Consider the following 22764-nt stretch of genomic DNA (forward strand, 5'->3'; position numbering starts at 1 on the left):
TTGTCTTTTTTCAAATGCCACACTTTTGTCGTGCACGGCAGCCATTTTAGATGCCTTGACCAGATCCACTCTGTGCACGCTGTCGATCCTTAGCATGGCTCCCCACCCTCGCAAGCATCTCCCCCAGGCAGTGGTCACCCCCGCTCTCTGTTTTATGCATGGGTAATAAACCTCCCCCCATCTGCGCTGTTCTTCCCTGAGAATCACACCCTGTGCCCGCCCGACACCTCCCTTTCGCCCTATTCACTACCGCACCCTCTGACACTCCTTTTCCTCTGTGTCCGATTGTCCAGGCCGGTCCTAGGCTATCAGCTAGCCCTGCAGATGTAGTTTATGGCCACAGCTGTAAAGAATCACCCGTCTTCAAAGGAGTTATAGTAGATCAAGGCCCACACTCGATGAGATCCGTCACAGCAGAAGCGTTGCTATTATCTGAAAACCATCCTGTATTGTGATTGGGGAGGGGACCGAGCGTGAAGCGGAAGATTCCAGGGATGACTCTTTGTACATCAAAGTTTTTACAATTATGTGTCACATTAAAAATATATAGCACTCCGACAAAGTAGTAAGATTATAAAACTTTAATAATTTATAAATATATACAAGAAAACAAAAATAGTAATAACATATAAACATTTTTAGAGAAAAACAACGAAGTAGCGGTCGGCTGTGCGAATAGTCCCAACGCAGCACAACGTCCAGATTTCCGGCGTGGGGCGTCGCGGGGGGTGGGTCATCAGTAGCAAACTGTTGTGCGAATAGTTCCAAGGCAGCAGAACGCGCCGAAATCTAGATGACACGAAAGTGATGTCTAGTAAGTTGCCACCCAGCAAATAACGGCGTGGGGCGTCGCGGGGGGTGGGTCATCAGTAGCAAACTGTTGTGCGAATAGTTCCAAGGCAGCAGAACGATGGCACCAAGGTGATGTCCAGTAAGTTGCCGCACTGGTTTTGGTATCCTACAATGCTGCTCCGAATAACGGCGTGGAGCGCCCCGGGGGAGGCGGCGTGAACGGGCCTCTCCAGGTGGAGTCTCATCTGTTTTAGTGGGGCGCCCCTTTACCGTTTCAGTTGCCATTCCGTCCGCTTTTGGTCCACTGTGTCAAAATCCGCCATTCAGCTGAGTTGCGCCCACTCTTGCGGTGCAGCGATAGGCGGCTGTCACAGGACTCTCAAAATGGCGGCAGGCTGTTTCCTTTTTGGGCCTGGTCCACTGAAATGGCCCTGGGACACCTTGGAAATCGGACGCTTGTCTGCTAGGTCTTGGACCCCATTCTCGAAAGCGTCCCCTCCGCCTTGAGAATTCATCAAAAGTTTTGGGGGCCCCGAGTCCTGCAGGCTTCTGGTGGGGAGCGGCTGCCATGATTGCTCGCGGAATGACCACGACGGAGCTACGAGATGGTGGTGCTCTCATGGTGACGCCAGTTTAGTCTGAAACATCCAGAAACAAGGTGGGGCTTTCATCGTTTGGGGGAAAAAAAAAGTTTTCATCCAATGAAAAGTGTTGTTTTTAGGTCATATGATCAAGCCTTCCATCATTAGGAAACCAAAAGTAAAATGAACCAATGAAAAGTTTTATAAACAAGTCACATGACCTGTTATGCGGCATAGGGTATAAAATGCGGAGAAAATACGTTGGCACGTGAGGCGGCGTCAGTAGCGGACCGATGTGCGAATAGGCCGAAGGCAATACAACGCGCTAAGATCCGGATGGCACCGAGGTGGTGTCATAGTTGAGAGTTCTGAGCAGCGGTTGTAACACTGTCTGAAGCTTATTTGCAGCTGCTGCAGCTTCACTACGCGCCAAGATCCGGATGGCACCGAGGTGGTGTGTAGGAAGTTGCCGCACTGGTGTGGCCATCCTACAATGCTGAAAGTCGGCGTGGGGCGCCCCGTTGGCCTGTGAGTTTGCGTCAGTAGCGGACCGATGTGCGAATAGGCCGAAGGCAGCACAACGCGCCAAGATCCGGATGGCACCGAGGTGGTGTCTAGTAAGTTGTCGCACTTCTGTGGCCATCCTACAATGTTGAAAGTCGGCGTGGGGCGCCCCGTTGGCCTGTGAGATGGTGTCAGTAGCGGACTGATGTGTGAATGGGGCCAAAGGCAGCGCAACAATATTTTCTACTATATTTCCGGAGTAGAAGACACCACAAGGCGCTGAGATGCCAAGATCCGGATGGCACCGAGGTGGTGTGTAGCAAGTTGCCGCACTGGTGTGGCCATCCTACAATGCTGAAAGTCGGCGTGGGGCGCCCCGTTGGCCTGTGAGATGGCGTCAGTAGCGGACCGATGTGCGAATAGGCCGAAGGCAGCACAACAATATTTTCTGACTGACACCACAAGGCGCTGAGATGCCAAGATCCGGATGGCACCGAGGTGATGTCTAAGTTGCGGACTGATGTGCGAATGGGGCCAAAGGCAGCGTAACAATATTTTTTGTATGGAAGATACCACTAGGCGTTGAGATGCCAAGATTCGTATGGCACTGAGGTGATGTCTAGCAAGTTGGTGTGGTCATCCTACAATGCTGAAACTCGGCGTGGGTCGCCCCATTAGCCTGTGAGATGGCGTCAGTAGCGGACCGATGTGCGAATAGGCCGAAGGCAGCACAACGCGCCAAGATCCGGATGTCACCGTGGTGGTTTCATAGTTGAGAGGCACTTCATCTGCAGTGGGGCGCCGAGATCCGGATGGCACCGAGGTGATGTCTAGCAAGTTGCTGTACTGGTGTGGTCATCCTACAATGCTGAAACTCGGCGTGGGTCGCCCCATTAGCCTGTGAGATGGCGTCAGTAGCGGACCGATGTGCGAATAGGCCGAAGGCAGCACAACGCGCCAAGATCCGGATGTCACCGTGGTGGTTTCATAGTTGAGAGGCACTTCATCTGCAGTGGGGCGCCGAGATCCGGATGGCACCGAGGTGATGTCTAGCAAGTTGCTGTACTTGTGTGGTCATCCTACAATGCTGAAACTCGGCGTGGGTCGCCCCATTAGCCTGTGAGATAGCTGTTCTTTGGATTTGGGCCTGGTCCACCAAAATGGCCCTGGGACACCTTAGAACTCGGACGCTCGATTTTTTTTTCCTTTCCTGTACATGCAAAAAAAGGTAAATGCCCGGTACGTTACACGCTTCATCTGCCACGATGAACTCTCCAGAGGAACCGAAAAAAAATATAGTTGTGGTAACTATACCATGCATCGTCATATGGAGAGGTGGCACCAATTAATTATAGTGCTGCATAAAAGAGAGATTTGGAGGAGAACCCCTGACCTGCTAGTACATTCATCAAAGAAGTGGCACTGAGAGCTTCAGAGGCAAGGGAAACGGTCCCAAATATTTAGAAGAACTTTGGAAAGATTAAAATGACATGTTTAGATTGTGGCAAATTAATTTCATGTGGACAGATGAGTGTTACTCTAATAAATACAGCATATGAACATCATCATAGTCGATGGTTGGTAGAGACATTTTGACTATATCCTGGACCTGCCCGTCCTCGCCCAAAATGGCGCCAGAATAAATGGGACTCGTAACTCCTTGTTGTGTACTGGTTGCAGAACCTTGAAATCACGAGATAGGTATGCAGTTTTGAAGCACATGGCGGGCGGGGACGAGAATTGATTGAATATTTCGACATCCCTATTGATATTAAGTTCTGATGTGTTATTGATTACTGTACTGTTGAAAGTTCGAATTAACGTCACCCATGGTACTTGCCCGCAAATGTATATCTAGATAATTTTATTGTAACTGGCCCTGTCGTATTTTAATTATAAAATGTACGTCCACCGATTCCGTAACTGTTAGACACCTTAGTTCTTGCAACCTAATGGCCCGCCCGTTACGTTCCTCTACAGTGTAAATGTCTATTCATCATATACGATTACAGTTTGCTCCGTGGCCGGCCCACGTGGTTATAGGCTCGTATTTGTATAATGAAATTTTCACAATAAAGGTTTTTAAAAGAAAACATGGTAGTAGTATATACATTGGTAAAGTTTTTAATAATAGTCACTGTTTTAGAATCATTAAAAGGCAAGTGAAATAAATCAGACCAATTACATGAAGGGTAAAAGGTATAATACGAAGGAACGCAGTAAAGATAAATGGTCAAGGGCTGTTGTGTTTTCTATTCCTGCAACATAAAGTGATCGATAAGAATCTCATATTCAGGCGTATCGGCGACTAAGACAGCAGGTCGACCCTCTTTTGCTCAACGGCTCCGTCATGGGACGAAGAAACGCTCTTTTTCTCGAAAAAAGAATATATTTTACTTGCAGGACAGTTGTAAAATTTCCGGGAAAGTACATTAGCCTGGAACATTATAACATATATTTAAGAAAAAATAATGTTCGGAAGTAATGAAAAGCGTAATTTTTAGGTCATATGACCAAGCCTTTCATCATTACAATAAGAAAAGTAAAATGAACCAATGAAAAGTTTTATTAACAAGTCACATGACTTGTTATGCTTACGTTACGCGCTGCGCGCCCCGGATGACTTCCGGATGCGCTAACGCATTACGCGACAACGCAGGTACAGAATATAGTCAAAATGTCTCCACCAACCAGCGGTCGGAACACAACCCCTTTCAGCAGGCTAAATAGTTCTGTTAAATGACAACAGAAGGGACAGGCAACAAGAACCATCAGTCAAAGAGGGGAGGGCTAGTTCTTCTCTACCGGGTTACATTGGGGCGCTACCGGAACTGATCGAATTGGTAGTCTACAGTGTTTCTGGATGTTTCAGACTGAAGCTGGGGTTAGCATGAGAGCAGCACCATTTCGTAGCTCCGTCGTGGTCATTCCGCAACCAATCATGGCAGCCGTTCTTTATCGTTATTTTGGGCGGGGTGGGTGGCGGAGCCGAGCTGTTTTGCAGCCATCATTGTGTGGAGTTCAGTTCATCTCACTAGTTTTGTATTTGTCATGAGGGGTTGTTCCTAATGTTTCTATTTTAGCGAGGTCAAAAAGAGATCCCATTAGTGGCCTACTGATTTTGCTCGATTCCTTTTCTTTTTTTTTACACGATTTTTCGTTATCTGCAAAGACTAAACAGAGTATTGCGACTCTGTGTTTGTTTGTAAATAGAGAATGAACCAAAGAGAACTAATTCTAAAACAGTAAATACTTGGATAACAATGAATCAAATGGAGAGAGAAGCAGGCACGACGGATTACAATGGGGGCAAAGACCTGCGTTAACTACCTTTCACTATCTGCAAAGAGAGAGTACTCCTAATAGAAATGAGGGGGGGGGGGCACCATTCAAAGCAGATCAGTGTGCATAAACACGAAAATGTTTTCACTTACCACGTACTTGACATTCGACAGCTTATGATATTTGCTATTAAAAAACCATTGAAATTCACTGAAAAAACCATAGGTTATAGACCATATATAGTTAGGAATTAGCATTTACAAAACCTTGAAAATTCACTGAAAAAACCATAGGTTATAGACCATATATAGTTAGGAATTAGCATTTAAAAAACCTTATTTTACTCACACAAAACCATTGAAATTCCATATATAGTTAGTTGCACTAACTATATATCGCGCACCTGCAATCCACTGCTGATGATGTCACATATTACATCATTCATGACATGGTCAGTGACATCACTGATGACATCACTGATGACATCTCAAATGACATCACTGATGACATCACTAATGACATCTCATTTGACATCATTCTTGTGCTAATACGATAAACCTCTTCAGACTCTAATATAATCTTAGATACACTCAGTGTATACAGACACTCACACACTTCCACTCATCCATGGAGTTACTCACACACCCAGTCAGTCATGCAAAGAAACAATCTCATCTCCATTTCTTCAACTATACAGTTAAACACACCTTACTTATTGAAACATATACTAACACATATTTACTCTCTTATACAATCCCTGATACAAGTTCACAATGATCGATACAACCACTCACTCATTCGGTGGCTCTCATGCACAGTTATTTATATATGCCAACTCTCACATGTACTGTGTTTTACATATGTACTTACTATGACATGTAGCATTGAGATATCCATTTACTCATCAATACACTCATGCACACAGTCAACTGCCCATGTAGCTGTTTCCACATGCACTCTTGAACTCATACACCTAGTGAATAAACTGTTCACACATCTATGCATAGAGTCACACACCTTTCAGCCACCCCCACACAAACTCAATCTCCCATAGAAATACTTGGGCAAGCAATTAATAACACATATAGCCTCTCGTATAGCTAATGATCAACACATGCAGCAGTTTACAGAACAACAGACATAATGATGCACAAATTAAGACAGTTTAGTCACTAACCCATGCATTCAGTGAGACACATTTAATCACTCACTCATACAGTCAGTCACGCACCTACTAAATCCTTCATCCAGACACTTATACATCCACTCATTCTTCAATATGTAAGATATATTTTAACTTTACAGAAACATACAGTCACTGGATGTTGTCATCAGTGATGTCATCAGTGATGTCATTTGAGATGTCATCAGTGATGTCATCAGTGATGTCACTGACCATGTCATGAATGATGTAATATGTGACATCATCAGCAGTGGATTGCAGGGGCGCGATATATAGTTAGTGCAACTAACTATATATGGAATTTCAATGGTTTTGTGTGAGTAAAATAAGGTTTTTTAAATGCTAATTCCTAACTATATATGGTCTATAACCTATGGTTTTTTCAGTGAATATATATATATATATATATATATATTCACTGAAAAAACCATAGGTTTCACACCAGTTATAGTTAGCTGGAAATTTTACTCGCATAAAACCATTGACATTCCCACGTTATAGTTAGTTGGACTCACTATAACTTGCGCGTGCAATGCACTGCTGATGACGTCACATATTACATCACTCATGACATGGTCAGTGACATCACTCATGACATCACTCATGACACCATCCAGTGAATGTGTGTATTTTAAAAAAATAATTATGTGTTATATATGTATATGTAAAAGTTAATGGAAGAATAAATGTTTAAATAAGTGTTTACATGGATGTTTTAAAAAAAAAAAAAGATTGGTTAACTGGCTTATTAAGTGTATCTTAGTGTATACATATATTAGTGAGTAATGTTTAAATATTTAAATCTAAGGATTAGTGTTTCACTTTGTGTATAAGTGGCTGCATGGGTTGGTGAGTAGCTACATGTGTATGTATATGGGTTATTAGATGTTTTTTTTAATATCAATATGAGTGTCTATATGTTTGGTGGGGGTATTACTTAGAACATAGATGCATGAGTGACTGACTCTCTGTTTGTATGTGTTTTGAAGACAGCATATGTGCAGGACTCTATGGGTGGATGACTGTGTATATGTGTGTGTTACTGACTGAATGACTGTCTCACTAGTGTCTTTATCAGTAACTACATATATTTTAATATAGTATATGTGAATATTGATGTATATAAGTGAGTATATGTGAGAGTAAGGGATTGTAAGAGTTCCTGTTTAAATAAGTATGTGTTTCTATAAGTGATTGTTTAAGAGAGTAAGTATGTGTAAGGTTCCTTAGAAGTAAGATGGTAGTGTGTGTATAGCTGTATATGCAAATAAATGGATGTTCAATAGTTTATTTGCATGTGTGAGTATGTGTGAAAGTATCTTTTGGATGACTGTCGGTGTGTAACAGGATGTATAGGTGTATCACTACATATGATGAGTAAGTATACGTATGAGTGATTATATAGAACTGTTGGTGAATGAGTGAATGTGTATATAGATGGTGGAATTATTGAATTGGTTGTTGTAACTGGTATGGGTATCTCAATTTTTTTGAAAATTTTAGTTTCTATTTTTGAATATGTGTTTTAAGGGTTACATTACAGTGAAAGGAGGTCTGTCACTGTATCACAAGGATGGTGTCATCAGTGATGTCATGAGTGATGTCACTGACCATGTCATGAGTGATGTAATATGTGACGTCATCAGCAGTGCATTGCACGCGCAAGTTATAGTGAGTCCAACTAACTATAACGTGGGAATTTCAATGGTTTTATGCGAGTAAAATTTCCAGCTAACTATAACTGGTATGAAACCTATGGTTTTTTCAGTGAATTTAATAGGTTTTTTAAATGCTAATTCCTAACTATAACTGGTGTGAAACCTATGGTTTTTTCAGTGAATTTCAGAGGTTTTTTAATAGCAAATCTCTATAGGTATGAAATGTAATATTTTTTATAACGAATTTTATATTGTATAATTATGTAATATATTTTATTTTTTTTGCCCCGGAGCGCTCCCGGGGCGCGTACCGATGCGCTCACCGGTAAGCGCAGTGCTACGGCGGGCCCCGGGGCGCGTACCCGTGAGCGTCCCGTTAGCGCTATTACCGCGAACGAAAACAACATCGTGACGTATCGCGTAGCCGCATAATCCGTCATATGACGCACAGCGTAAGCGCACCCGGAAGCACGCGAGCGCATACGATCGCGAAACGTCCTGACGCCCTTACGCAACGCGCCTCCGGGCGCGCCCCGGGGCGCGAAGCGTAAGCGCGTCGGGTCATGTGACCTGAAAATAACACTTTTCATTGGTTCACAACACTTTTGGTTTCCAAATGATGAAAGCCCTGGTCATGTGACTTGAAAATAACACTTTTCATTGGTTAAGAACACTTTTGTTTTCCAAATGATGAAAGCCCCCACCTTTTTTCCTCATTCTCACTTTGTTATTTGAGTGAGGAAGACCTGCTTTTTCCTTACAGAGATGGCTACAGTCATATCAGCAGCTGGAGCATCTGCCCCACCACCACCACCATCAAAAAGACCACCAGAAGATCACATTGGTGGTCAAGAAGAAGAGGAGGAGGATGATGAAGAGGAGGAACAGACAAGGCATTTCCTGCCTGAAGATAATCAGCACTACAAACCAAAGGAGCACTTTGTATGGGAGTTCTACAAAATCCCAAGGGGTTTCAAAAAAGTCAACGCTGCGAAGGTGACTTGTTTGATTTGTGGTGCTCAGCTGTCCAGGGGGAACCCTAACAAAAAATATTCCTTCGGGAATCATACCATGATTCGGCACATGATGCGTTTGCACCCAAACAACTATTCTGCTGCAGAGGTAAGGGACTTCTGCAGTAAGTTACCCCCATCAACATCCAGACCCTCAACATCCAAAGAACCAACTCCATCGGGTTCAGAGGCAAGAGAGACGATGCCTATCATACAACGAAAATTTTACGATTTTAAAATCGTGTGCAAATATTGTGGAAAGACACTTTGCTATGGTGAGCAAAGTATAAAACTCATCATCTGTGCTGGTGATGACCATAAGTGCCCGAAAAAACCCTACATTGTTCTGATTTTTTTTTGCTCCAGTTGAGCCATTTACAATTCCCTGTTTTTTGTTTCTCCCCATAAAAAATAAAAAAAAAATATAAAACTGTTAGAAAAGCCAAATAAAGTAAAAAAATTCAAAAAAACAATAAAAAAAATATAAAACAACAAAAAGAATACAAAAACAGTTCTTTTTAGAACTACCTTTAATTTATAAAAATAAACCTATATTTTGAAAGAATCTCTGTCAATCTTTTTTCTGCAGGGTACGCGTACCGGTACGTGCACCGGGGCGCGCACCGATGCACGCACCCAAAAAACATTTTTTTTTAAAAAAATAAAGAAAGAGTGAGCATGAGGGAAGAACACAGAGAGAGTAATGTTAAGAGAAAAAGAGCTAGAGGGAGCAACACAGAGGGATTGTTTATTAAATAGTAAAAAACAGAGAAGGTGTAATAGGGTGTAAGTGAGAAAAGGAAAATGAATAAGGGAGCGAAAGAAGGGAAGAGAGAAAAAGAAGACTAAAGTAGAGGTACTGGTAAAGTGTGAGTGGGTGTTGAAAGTAAAAGGAAGGACAGTAAAGAATGGGGAATGAGGGGTAGTGACGGAACCGGAATAAATGAACAACGGTGAGGGAGGGTGAGAAAAGAGCAGTGAGTGTTAGTAAAGAGGGGTGAAAGAGGGTGGGTAAAAGTGAATAAGGGTAAGACATGGGAAGTGACAGAGAGAAAAGAGAGAGAGAGTAAAGGAAGGAGTGACTGAAAGAGTCTGAGTGAAACAGGAAAGAAAGGTAAGTAAGGCAGTGTGAGTGACTTATAGGGAGTCAGTGGGTGTAGGTGGGGGTGTGGGGGTGTAATGTGTGTGTGTGTGGGTGTGAGTGTGTGGGTGTTTGGGTGTGGGTGGAGGTGTGGGTGTGTGAGATATGTGTGGGGTGTGTGGGGGTGTGGGGGTATGTGTGTGGAGTGTGTGTGTGGGTGTGGGATGTGTGGGTGTGTGTGTGTGAGGAGTGTGTGTGTGGCTGTGTGTGTGTGTGAGGTGTGTGTGTGGTGTGTGTGTGGGGTGTATGTCAGAGGTGTGTGTGTGTGTTGGGGGGGTGTGTGTGTAGGAGTGAAGTAAATGATTAAGGGAAAGAGAATGAGTGAGGGAGCAAAGGAAGGGAACAGAGGGTAAGGGAAGTAAAGAATGGGGACTGAAAGAAGTTGAATGTGGGAGGGAAAATAGGGAAAGGGTAGTAAACATGGAGAATATGAGTAAGTGAGGGAAGCAGAGTAAAGAAACAGGAGTGAGGTAGGTTGAGAAAATAGTAGTGAGGTTAAAGCAAAGGGTGATGACAAACTACATTTTTTTAGTCACACTTACCATATAATAAATGTAACTTTAATTACATTTTTTTACTACATTTTGTATCTGTGAAAGAGAGAAGAAAAATTAAGTTATAATTAGTAAAATATGTATTTTAAAATAAAAGATACAAATGAAGAGGTTAAAAATCATAACAGTGTATTTAGAAATAAAGTAAGAGTGAAGGACACAGAAAGGGAAATAAAGTAAAGTAGAAGGACAAAAAAAGGGAAAAAGAAATAGAAGGAGAGCAAATTACTAAGAGTAAGGCATATAGATTGACTGACAGAAAGGAAGAGAAGAAGAGAAAAATTAACTGAAGGTAAGAAAGATACTAAAAGAATGTGAGTTAGCAAAACGAAATCAGGAAACAGGAGTAAGTAAAAAGATAATGACTGAGAGGGAAAGGAGTCTAATTAAGGATGCATTTAGAAGAATGAGGAATGGAAGATAACTGAGAGTAAGTGAAGGAGAGTCATAGAGTGGAAGGGAGAAGGGAGAGAGGATAATATAGAAGGATTGAGGGAAAAGGAGTGAGGAAGTTAGTAGACAGAGAGACTAAGGGAAGGACTGAGTGAAGTGGAGTACAATGAGTGAGGAAAGAAAAATGAGTAAGGGAGCAAAAGAAGGAAAGAGAGGAGAAGAGGACTAAAGCAGTGGTACTGAGAGAAAGTGATTCAGTGATGAAAGTAAAGAGAAGGACACTGAAAGATAGGAAATGAGGGGTAGTAATGGAACCGGACTAAAAGAAATGGGTTGAAGAACGATGAGAGAGGAGCAGTGAAGTTGTTGTAAGAGAAATGATAGAAGGTAGATAAACACAAGGGAACATAACACAAGGAGAGTGAGGGACTGAGGACATAGAGGTAGTGAACGGAAAATAGAGAGAAGAGGTCAAAAGAAAGAAGGAAACAAAGATAAGCGAGGGAGAGTGGGTGATTTATAGTGATAGAGTGCGACAATACTGCTGAGTGAGTAAAGAGGAATTACTAAAAGAGCAAAGGAGGAAAAGACGGAAAAGGGAAGTAAAGCAGAGAGACTGAAAGCTGAATAGTTATACAAGGGAGAGAGGGGATGCAGACAGTTGAAATGAGAATGAGGGGTTGTGAAAGAAGTGGAGTAAAAGAACGGGGCTGAAAGAAAAAGAAAAAGAAAAACATTATAAGTAAGTAAAAAGAGCTGAAAGAGAGGGTGGAAAAAGGAAAGTGAGTGTGAGACAATGGGAATACAATATAAATTACACAATACAAACTATAGAATAACTTGTACAACATGTTACATAGTTTATTTTTGCTGTTCTCAGAATATATTGAATTTCACTTAGAAAAGTGAGTTCAAACTACTCATCATATGACAGCGGGGAAAAAAACACAATCAAAAAGATTGTGTTTTAAAAAAAAAACATCTAAACTTAAAAATCACAAATGTACACTAATCTTTGATTCACTTACTTTTCCTTTAGGCCAAATAGTATATCATGAAGGTCCTTTTCGTTGGAAAGTACTCTGCTGTTCACTAAAAAATCCTTTTCATCGACTTTCTAAAAGAAAAGCTCCAAGAACATCTGAAATATTTTCATTATTTTCATATACTCCTTTTTTTCAGTCATGACTCTTTGCTCATTCCTTTACTTTTCCTTAAGGCCAAATAGTGTCAGATGTATCATTATATTTTCAAATTAATTAAAAGAAACTCTGAAATTACCGTTTTTCCGACGTTCTCAAAGAAAGGCTCATACAACATTTTCACAATATTTAAATATTCGTAATTCCATCTCTGACTCACTCATGTTCATCATTTTCTATAATACTGATATCACTTACTATTAGATCCACTTACAATACCTATATGACAACTCAATTTTTTATATTATCTTGATCACTTTTACTCAGAATATAATTTTAAACAGCAAACTACCCTTTATTAACTGCTCCCGTCTTCATAGCCAATTACCTTTACTTACATTTTGGTTCTAAAAACACTAGGTATGAATTTTTTAAGTCAAAAGACAAACGTTGTTTGAAAGTCAAATTAGTGTCATTACAGTGGGTCCAACCTTTTCGACTTTTTAAATAGCATGTGTAATGCCCTGATGTTGTTGAAGGACCGTCATGATAAATAATAGCTACAGTTGCAAAGGTTCTTCCTGAAATTGATAACTGAGAAGCCACAACATTTTTAATAGAAGTTGACAATTTACTTCCATCAGGTCTACATCGTTGGAACATTAAAATCACATATTTACCATAAGTTTGTATAAATATTGTGGACAGCATTGCAGACTTACATTGGGTACACACCATATTGTGATCAGCTGCTTTAACTAGATTATTAAAAGGCACTGATTTGCAGTCTGGTAAAGTCAAATATATAAATCTTTCAGTGTCTATTCTAGTACTACTTGATAAACTACAGTTGTCGCAGTCATGCTGCCATTGATAAGAAAGGCTAAAAAGATGTTTTATATCTACACCTTCATCTTCCAAAACATCAAACATATACATTAAAAATTCCTGACAATCCTGCTGAATATTCTGTGAAAATTGATTTTTACCAGAACATATGTCTAGAAGATTTCGAATTTCTGAAACACTTTCTATTTTTGCTCTATCACTGCTACATTTCTCAAACATAGAATTCAATAAACAGCAGAATGTTTGATCCCGATTTTCAACAATCTGTTCTTGTACATTTTGAAGAAAAAAAACAACATTAACCACTACATTAGCATAGCAGTTGACACCAGAACTGTTTTCAAACTCAAATCCAACAACATCTTCAACAGAATCCTTTTTCTTTCTGCTTACAATTACAGTTTCATCTACTTTTTGTCTTTTTGCTACTACCTCACTGCAATTATTCTCATTTCTTCTTTTTCGGCCTACCACACGTTTTTCAAACAGAGGATATTGAGGAAAATGTGGAGCATACTCTCTTCTTAACCTATTGTATTCTTTAACACAATCTAGATCAGCACAAATCTTTGTTTCATCACACTCAATCAAGTACAATCCTGATAAAGTTCTGACTCGTGATAATGCCACATATGCCATACCCTCTTTAAACACAGAACTTCCAATGTTCACCAAAGCACTCTCTACACTTAAACCTTGAGATTTATGAATTGTCACCGCATATGCCAAACAAGCAGGAAACTGTTTTCGGCGAACATATAAGTCTTTCACAAGCAAAAATCTAGCTGAACAACGACAAATTTGTTCTATTTCGTCAATGCCATCAAATTTAATTTTCAAATTTCAATTCCATCTCTATTTTTGTAATTCACAAAACCAACAACATGACCCATTGCTCCATTTACCAGACCTCTTTCAACATTTAAATTCCTTCTCAAAATTATACGACAATTTAAACACACATTCAGAGTCTTTTCAAAACCAGCAGTCTTAGATTAGTCTTCTCTAATGAATCCAATTTTGATTTCAAATTTTCAGACAAAATAATTGTTGCTCCCATATGCTCTATTTTATCTATAGCTTCCAGTTTCACTATCTCTTCATTTTCTAACTTTAACATTTTGTTGTTGAACATGGAACATTCTTTCAGAGTTGGCATCAAACATATGCCAGATTTCTTCTTGTTAATTTTCTTAAAAATATTCTCTGGAAGAATGTTTTCATTTGGGTACAAATTTGAAATTAATCGTCCATGTAAAGCTTCTTTCCCATGCTGACTTACTTTTCCGATTCTTACATCTTGTAGAATATTTGTATAATCTTCATCCTTTGCCTGCCGCATATTTTGGAGTAGTTCTGCATATTTGAAATGTAACCATATATTAACGTTTCCAATGCTTCCTAGGCACTTCCTGGTATCTTCATGCGTGACCATTTTAAACACTGGTTGTCCTTTCACTGGAGTCAACTGCAGTAGATCTCCAAAAACAATAATGTGTTTTCCTCCAAATAACACATCATACTCTGTTCTAAGAATTTCTTGCATTCTCAAATGCACAAAAGCAAGCATTAGATTTGAGACCATGCTTACTTCATCAATGATAAGAAGTTTCATTTAATTCAGGACTCTGGAAACTTCGGAACAGGCATCTCCAGATAGCTTGTGGTATTGCAATTTGTTATTATGCTCCACTGGCAGCATTAGTAAAAGATGTAAAGTAATCCCTTTAATATTATGTGCTGCCAGCCCAGTTGGAGCGGTAACAACACAAGACAGCGGTGATTCAGTCCTTTTCTGCAGATAAGTTGCAATTGCTTTAATCAGAAAACTTTTTCCAGTTCCCGCTTCTCCACTCACGTACAGTTGGACAGGCTTAAATGATGTACATGAACACTCTTTTTTCTCATGACTGAATCCATGTTCAACCTGTTCTGTGACTTCGTCATATATCTGTTTCTGCTCAAGGTTTAGTTGTTTCACCAAATCTTCTAAGTTAACTACATCATCTTGAGCTTGTTCCATAGCTCATTCCACCTCATCCATGGCAGTGGCAGCTTCATTTTGGATAATTGGTCCTCCTAGTGGATCCTGACTCAATGAAGCAGAACTCTGACTGTCTTGAGAACTGTCTCTAGCAATCTCTACAGCAATTGTGGCTTCTTGCTCTATTTCTTCGTTCAACATTTGCAGATAATTTGGAAAAACAGGACATTCTATGGTATCCTTGGTTGCATTAAAAGAATCTTCGTAACAGAAAAAATCTCCAAGTAGTTCGTCTTCTGTACACAATGGCATAAAGAGTTGCAAAAGAGCTAAATAGTAAAATTCCCTTTTCTCTGGATTTTCGCAACTCATTTTTCGATGATTAATCAAATGGCCTTTTCTCTGCTTCACTAGACATCCTTCACACCCAATGATAGCATATATTCCATTGTTGATATCTTCTCTGAAGTTCCTCTTATAAATATATTTTTGCAGAACTTCATAGAGACAAGCGTTCTCAAGGCAAGGACTTCTATTTGGATAGTATGTATCCAACATGTTTGTCTTCAAAATATCTGTACTTTCTGGTTCTTTCTCCGCCAAATACTCTATTTCTTGTACAGATTTCAAAACTCGGTTTCGTGTTGCAGCAAGACCTAGACTAGATGGTTCTAGATTTGGCATATAGACTTGCTGATGACAATCGATCAGAACATTCATATGCTCCAATTTCTCGATGTGACAACATCTTCAGACTGTAACTGTATAATTTCTTGCTTAGACTCTTTTCATGTGGAATATCCTCCCACATTTCCTTCAGTTCTGTCTTTTCTTTTTTTGTGATGTAAGACGTCACATATCGAGCCAAAGCAATAGAGTTGTCAGCAACGAACTGAATATCCATGTTAGCATTCCACATGGACAAAATCACTGGGTTGTAGTCGTTGATGTACTTGGACTCTTCGTTTCTTTTTAAATTGTATGTATTTTTGGGTGATTTCCTCGTCACAGTATGTCGCAGAGAAGACATCAAATTATTTACTCTTCCTTTAGAAATCACTGGTCGTGGAAACCCGAAACGACATTTTGTGTAGAACTTGTCCTTGTTTCTGAATTTTCGACGACAGTACTTTCCACAACGATGAGATTGAAATCGTAAAACTTATTGCCTTAAACTGTTTTCTTCGGTAGTTTTCGGAACAGCACATGTTGAATACTCTTCAATGAACCTCATCACTGTCTCATCCAAATCTGTTCCAAATTTGGGTGCATCTTTAATCCACAACAACATATGTATGTGAGGAGCACCTCTCGCTTGATACTCCTTTCTCCAAAAGAAATCTAAAACCTCTCCAAGGGGAGGATTTTTTTTGTTGGTAATAAAAGACATCATAGCTTCAAATCTATGATTGAAATATCTGCATACATTCACTGGATCCAAAGAACACAGTTCTCCAGCAGTTTTGAATTCTATATTTTGTATATTTGCATTTGCCTCTCATAGAAATTGAAGTAAGTCGTCCCATGCATACTCGGCACAGCTAAGAGTGAGGAACCATGTAGGAGTTCCTAAGTTTCTTAGCATACATTTCAATTCCCCATGACGACGGTACCAATACTCATTTGTACCACGCTGACATGCCATGAGATTGATTAGATGAGATTCCAAAATATTATCTTGCAGATTCACTTTCTCCATAAAGTCCCTCGCCGAAACATTTTGCAGATGTGCTCCACTTTTCAGTATATGGTTTACTGCATAAGAAAGCCCAGACAAGTCACTTTCATACAGTAGATGAAACAAATAGGGAATGCATTGACGAAACCTTGGATCTTCAGCATCTAATCTTACAGTTCGATATTCAGATGCAGGAATTTGAAGTGGTCGATCGTCATATCGTCCACCTCGACCTGTTGGAAATAAATGTGGAAAACAACGAGCTTCCAAACTTTCTTCCCATACACTAATGGGACTTCCTTTTGCTGCTTTCATTTGAAACAAGTCAATTGCATTCCCCATCACTTCTTTGGAATGCATAGGATGAACAGTATAATGTTCATATATTTCTTCACTTCTAGACACAGCAACTTTTCAATTTGGCCAGCTGAACAATCACTGTCTTCATCTGCAGCTGTTTCCTCTGCTTCAACACCTACATGTGTGTAGTACTCATTGTTTTTGACCAAATACAACGTTGCCTTTTTGACTTTCCTAACATCCACTAAATCTTGCCAGATTTTCTTACTCTTTGTCGGAACCCCATTAACTAGAATAACCACAGGTTCCTCTTCCACTTTCTCTACACCAATGGTATCAATATTTTTCTTGAAATCTAGAGGCAAATAAACAACTCTTCCCTTTAATCCTCTCTGTAAATCTGAAGGAGGCAATTTCCCTATCTTAGGCTCCATGCGAACAATAGCCTGAAAAGGATGGACACATTGAATCAAAATAGACTCATATGTATTTAAATCCATCAATTCAGGAGGAATGTCTACCAACTCCAGATTATTATGAACAGCTCTAGCAGGCATTCTGTTTTGATCTAATTTATCATAACAATATTTACAAATACGCTGATCAGAATTCAAATCAAAACAATTCTCCACCCACAAATAAGTTGCAAAATCCTTCCACTCATAATTATTTATCTTTTCACTTTTTACGTATAAATCAACTAATCTAGTTTGATGCTTATAATGAGTTCGTCGACAACACACACAAGTAAAATTCGGCCTTTCACTTGATTTCACCTTAAACCTGGTAATTTCCTGGTCAAACTTTTTCTGTACTTGAAATCTGTACATTGTCTTCCACATTACCTTGAATTTCTGTGTCAATTTCTACACTGTCCTCTTTTTCACCAAAATAACAAATCTCAATTTCTTCACAAATCTTCTTCACATCTAATTCAGTTCCATGCAAAAGAGCACTGTTTAATTGTTTAAGCTTAAGTGCTGGACTTTTTGCATAATACAACCTGCTCACTAATTTCCTCATTTTGTTATGATGCACTGCTAACATCCTAAAATGATGAAAAACACTCTGACAGACTTTTCCAGAAAGACAAGCCAGTGAATGCCTTGCAAACCTGTGTTTTCTCTCACTCTGCAAGGATCTAAGTCTTGCAACATCTTCATTTTCTGTTTTAGACTTTTCTTACCATATGTACGTAAGAAATTACAAAACTAATCAATTGATTACTGTCGCACACTGCAAATACTACTCCACTTCCAAGTGTACACTGGACCCTTAGTACGTCTCCCTAAAACTTCATCAGTTAACACCTCTTCTGGTTCTCTAGGCACAAGTTTCTCTTTTTCAATCGGACAACCGTCTTTCACCTCATATGCTCGACCACCGGTGTCAACTGCATGCACTAAATCATTCTCCTGGAAGTAACTCTCCTCATTAAAAAATGGCTCACAACTTGAACTGTGCATCCATTCTCCTAAAAAAAATGAGTCCGATTAATTACTCTTTTCCATCTACTGTTTGATTTGAAAACATCAATTGTCTTGTTAAGTGTCCTAATTCTATTGATTATTAAAATAAATAATGTTTTCTTAATTTCAAAAGCCTGATCAACAATCTTCTCTACACTTTTCTTTTTCTTATAAAAAGCAGCTCTCTGTTTACCTTTCCTAATGTTTTTTAATAAATTTAAAACCACCATATTGCGAAACAGTCGTTTACGAATGTCTCTATACTGATTCTGCCTTCTATTCCTATACATATTATTCTCTCCTGCTCCAGTAGTAACATTTTTTGAGGGCCTCTCCTTCCTTTTCAAATTTGCTCTCTCCTTCTCTTTTTCTACAGTCTGTCCAACATTTTTTTTTGATCTACATATGTTCCGTAGGAAAGACTTAGTTGTCTTACCAGGAGCTTTTTTCCTGTTTTTTGAAGTATTTGTTGTAGAGGAGTGCTGTAATTCCTTTGCTGTTTTTGATTTTTTCCGCTTATCATCTTTCCTTTTCCTCTGCCTTGAGGGCATATTTCCTTACTCTTGAAATCTTGATTTCAATCTGTGGTAAAGAAAAAAATAGCACATTATAGACCACTATTACCAAACAACAAAGCAATGACAAAAAGCAAACGGTCTATTCAGGGTTGCAGATGAGGTGACGATTGACCAGGGGTGCAGAGGAGATGAGGCCTGTATTGAAGAGTGTAGTGGAAGAGAGGTCTGTCCACAGGTACAAAGAAGGTGAGACCTGTGTCTAAGAGTGCAGTGGGGGATAGGCTTTATGAAGTCTAGTCCACTGCACTCTTACACACAGGCTTCACCACCTATGCTTCCCAGGAAAGGCCTCTCTCCCACTACAGTCTTGAACACAGGCCTCACCTCCTCTGACATCATTGTGAAAAGTTGAAATATATTTATTTAATCATGCAGACACTATTTATTCCTTCTCAAAAATCTAAAAGTCATTGATTTGCCCCAAAATCATTTTTTAAATAACATTTTAGACACACAGTGCAGGTCCTATGTACAAGCATTCACTGTCCATGAGTACAGTGGAGAGGACTGACCTCCTCTGACCCTTGGACAAGCCTTACCTCATCTGTCTCCTCTGGACAGACCTCAATGTATTGAGTATAATTGATGGTAACTGGGTGCAGATGAGGTGACGCATGTCCAAGGGTGTAAATAAGCTGAGGCCTGTCTAAGGATGCAGATTAGTTGAAGTCTATGCAGGGTTGCAGATGAGGTGAGGATTGTCCAGGGGTGAAGAGGAGGTGAGGCCTGTATTGAAGAGTGTAGTGGAAGAGCGGTCTGTCCAGGGGTACAAAGAAGGTGAGGCCTGTGTCTAAGACTGCAGTGGGGGATAGGCTTCATGAAGTCTAGTCCACTGCACTCTTAGACACAGGCCTCACCACCTATGCTCCCCAGGAAAGGCCTCTCTCCCACTACAGTCTTGAATACAGACCTCACCTCCTCTGTCCCTCTGGACATGCCTCACCTCATCTGCACAATCTACTTCCTAATCTGAGGTAACACAGGTGACATTATTGTGAAAGGTTGAAATATATTTATTTAATCATGCAGACACTATTTATTCCTTCTCAAAAATCTAAAAGTCATTGATTTGCACCAAAATCGTTTTTTAAATAACATTTTAGACACACAGTGCAGGTCCTATGTACAAGCATTCAGTGTCCATGAGTACAGCGGAGAGGACTGACCTCCTCTGACCCTTGGACAAGCCTTACCTCATCTGTGTCCTCTGGACAGGCCTCAATGTATTGAGTATAATTGATGGTAACTGGGTGCAGATGAGGTGACCCATGTCCAAGGGTGTAAATAAGCTGAGGCCTGTCTAAGGATGCAGATTAGTTGAAGTCTATTCAGGGTTGCAGATGAGGTGAGGATTGTCCAGGTGTGCAGAGGAGGTGAGGCCTGTATTGAAGAGTGTAGTGGAAGACAGGTCTGTCCAGGGGTACAAAGAAGGTGAGGCCTGTGTCTAAGACTGCAGTGGGGGATAGGCTTCATGAAGTCTAGTCCACTGCACTCTTAGACACAGGCCTCACCACCTATGCTCCCCAGGAAAGGCCTCTCTCCCACTACAGTCTTGAACACAGACCTCACCTCCTCTGTCCCTCTGGACATGCCTCACCTCATCTGCACAATCTACTTCCTAATCTGAGGTAACACAGGTGACATTATTGTGAAAGGTTGAAATATATTTATTTAATCATGCAGACACTATTTATTCCTTCTCAAAAATCTAAAAGTCATTGATTTGCACCAAAATCGTTTTTTAAATAACATTTTAGACACACAGTGCAGGTCCTATGTACAAGCATTCAGTGTCCATGAGTACAGTGGAGAGGACTGACCTCCTCTGACCCTTGGACAAGCCTTACCTCATCTGTGTCCTCTGGACAGGCCTCAATGTATTGAGTATAATTGATGGTAACTGGCTGCAGATGAGGTGACACATGTCCAAGGGTGTTAATAAGCTGAGGCCTGTCTAAGGATGCAGATTAGTTGAAGTCTATTCAGGGTTGCAGATGAGGTGAGGATTGTCTAGGGGTGCAGAAGAGGTGAGGCCTGTATTGAACAGTGTAGTGGAAGAGAGGTCTGTCCACGGGTACAAAGAAGGTGAGACCTGTGTCTAAAGAGTGCAGTGGGGAATAGGCTTCATGAAGCCTAGTCCACTGCACTCTTAGACACAGGCCTCACCACCTACGCTCCCCAGGAAAGGCCTCTCTCCCACTACAGTCTTGAACGCAGGCCTCACCTCCTCTGTCCCTGTGGACATGCCTCACCTCATCTGCACAATCTACTTCCTAATCTGAGGTAACACAGGTGACATTATTGTGAAAGGTTGAAATATATTTCTTTAATCATGCAGACACTATTTATTCCTTCTCAAAAATGTAAAAGCCATTCATTTTCCCCAAAATCGTTTTTCACATCACATTTAAGAAACACAGCACAGGTCCTATGTACAAGCATTCCATGTCACTACTGAAACTTCACAATTTCACAAAATACAAATCCCCTATCTAGCAAATGTTCATACCAAGAATTATCAAAAAACATGACACAAACCAACAGCAAAGAAGCTCAATGTGCTTCCTAGTATGAGGTAACACAGGTGACATCATTGTAAAAGGTTCAAATGTATTTCTTTAATCATGCAGACACTATTTATTCCTTCTCAAAAATGTAAAAGCCATTCATTTTCCCCAAAATCGTTTTTCACATCACATTTAAGAAACACAGCACAGGTCATATGTACAAGCATTCAATTCAACTACTGAAACCTCACTATTTCACAAAATACAAATCCTCTTTCTTGCAAATGTTGATAACAAGCATTATCAAAAAACATCCCACAAACTAATTGCAAAGAAGCTCAATGTGCTTCCTAGTAGGAGGTAACACAGGTGACATCATTGTAAAAGGTTCAAATGTATTTCTTTAATCATGCAGACACTATTTATTCCTTCTCAAAAATGTAAAAGCCATTCATTTCCCCCAAAATCGTTTTTCACATCACATTTAAGAAACACAGCACAGGTCCTATGTACAAGCATTCAATTTCACTACTGAAATTCAACCATTCTCAAAAAACATGACACAAACCAACAGCAAAGAAACTCAATGTGCTTCCTACTCTGAGTTAACACAAGTAACATCATTGTGAAAGGGTCAAATGTATTTCTTTAAGCATGCAGACACTATTTATTCCTTCTCAAAAATGTAAAAGCCATTCATTTTCCCCAAAATCGTTTTTGACATCGCATTTAAGAAACACAGCACAGGTCCTATGTACAAGCATTCCATGTCACTACTAAAACTTCACAATTTTACAAAATACAATTCCTCTATGCAAAGAAACTCAATGTGCTTCCTACACTGAGTTAACACAGGTAACATCATTGTGAAAGGGTCAAATGTATTTCTTTCAGCATGCAGACACTATTTATTCCTTCTCAAAAATGTAAAAGCCATTCATTTTCCCCTAAATCGTTTTTGACATCACATTTAAGAAACACAGCACAGGTCCTATGTACAAGCATTCCATCTCACTACTGAAACTTCACAATTTTACAAAATACAATTCCTCCATGCAAAGAAACTCAATGTGCTTCCTACACTGAGTTAACACGGGTAACTCCATTATGAAAGAGTCAAATTTATTTCTTTAAGCATGCACACATTATTTATTCC

The sequence above is a fragment of the Lissotriton helveticus genome, chromosome 1_1 (assembly GCF_964261635.1).
Source record: "Lissotriton helveticus chromosome 1_1, aLisHel1.1, whole genome shotgun sequence".
Taxonomy (NCBI): Eukaryota; Metazoa; Chordata; class Amphibia; order Caudata; family Salamandridae; genus Lissotriton; species Lissotriton helveticus.